The 1,596-nt window shown below is 42.9% G+C and overlaps 1 non-coding gene across 1 annotated transcript; it reads left to right on the top strand.

Moving 5' to 3' along the window:
* Positions 1-770: 770 nt before the first annotated feature.
* LOC131593769 (small nucleolar RNA R71) lies at positions 771-877 on the top strand. Its single transcript, XR_009281150.1, has one exon. It is a non-coding gene; the product is annotated as a small nucleolar RNA R71 (small nucleolar RNA).
* The last annotated feature ends 719 nt before the right edge of the window (positions 878-1,596 follow it).

Below are 1,596 nucleotides of genomic sequence, written 5' to 3'. Positions count from 1 at the left end.
CAGGAAACGTGCCAGCGGGGGCAGCGGTAGGTGCTTGTTGTTGAGCTACTTGTGAAATTTGAGTTTCTAACATTTTGTTATGTGTAGCTAAAGCATCTACTTTGTTCGATAATTGTTTTAGTTGCTCACTATTATGGATGTTTTGATTTAGGAAGTCCTTGTTGGTTTGTTGTTGGGAAGCTATAAAGTTTTCCATCATGATTTCTAGGTTCGACTTCCTAGGGGCGTTAAGAGAAGCTACAGGCGCTTTTTGATAGCCAGGTGGGATAGCAGGTGCTTGTCCAGGCGCGTACAACGCATTGTTATTCTTATACAAAAAGTTTGGGTGGTTCTTCCATCCAGGATTGTACGTGTTAGAATAAGGGTTTCCTTGAGCATAGTTTACTTGATCAGATGGGATACCAGTCAAGAGTTGACATTCGGCAACTGCGTGTCCAGTCAATCCACAAATTTCGCAGTTAGGTGCTACAGCAGCAGCGGTGGCTGAAGGAGTGATGGTTAAGTTTTCGATCTTTTGAGTTAAAGCGTCTACTTTAGCGTTAACGCGGTCTATACCACTTACTTCGTACATTCCTCCTTTGGTTTGGGTTTTCTATAGAGCGGCTCGTTCTCCACCCCATTGGTAATGGTTTTGTGCCATGTTCTCTATGAGGTTGTATGCTTCATCATGGGGTTTGTCCAATAATGCTCCGCCAGCAGCGGCATCTATAGTCATTTTAGTGTTATAAAGTAGACCACCATAGAAAGTATGGATGATCAGCCATGGTTCGAGTCCATGATGAGGGCATAGTCTAAGCATGTCCTTGTATCGTTCCCAAACTTCGAAGAGTGATTCGTTATCTTTCTGGGTAAATCCGTTGATTTGACCTCTTAGCATAACGGTTTTGCTAGGCGGAAAATATCTAGCTAAGAATACTCTCTTCAATTCTTCCCATGTAGTTATGGAATTAGAAGGTAGGGATTGAAGCCATGCTCTAGCTCTATCTTTCAAGGAGAAAGGAAAGAGCCGTAATCGAATAGCTTCGGAACTAAGGTTGTTAGCTTTGACAGTGTCGACATATTGCACGAACACAGATAAATGGAGGTTGAGGTCGTCTGCAGGGCTTCCAGAGAATTGATTCTGTTGAACAGCTTGTACCAACGAAGGTTTCAGTTCGAAATTGTTCGCCTCAATCGCAAGTGGTGCGATACTTGAGTGCGGTTCAGCGCGTGAAGGAGCGGCATAGTCTCTAAGAGGACGAATAGCAGCCATCTCTAACTTCGGGGTAATTTGATTGATTTGATCAGTAAAGATCAATTCCTGATTAATCGGAATTGGTGCTACTTCGGGAAGATTGCGAGCTCGACGTTTGACGTTAATAAAACGTTCGATCTCGTTAATTCGTTGTATTAAATCTCCTCCTTGTGAACGAGTATTTGGCATACAATCGTTCAAAAAGAAAGGAAAGAATTGCCCTAGTCTCTACGGTGTAACAGTGAGTTACGATATCGACTTAAATAGTCCCCGACAACGGCGCCAAAAACTTGATCGCGACTTTACGTGTCTATTAATCTTATGACTGCAAGTGCACAGTCGTGTCGTGTAGTTTTAAAAGA

This window comes from Vicia villosa, linkage group LG3, assembly GCF_029867415.1.
Source record: "Vicia villosa cultivar HV-30 ecotype Madison, WI linkage group LG3, Vvil1.0, whole genome shotgun sequence".
NCBI classification, from domain to species: Eukaryota; Viridiplantae; Streptophyta; class Magnoliopsida; order Fabales; family Fabaceae; genus Vicia; species Vicia villosa.
Note: the sequence above shows the minus strand (reverse complement) of the source record. Positions and strands in the feature narration are given on the sequence as shown.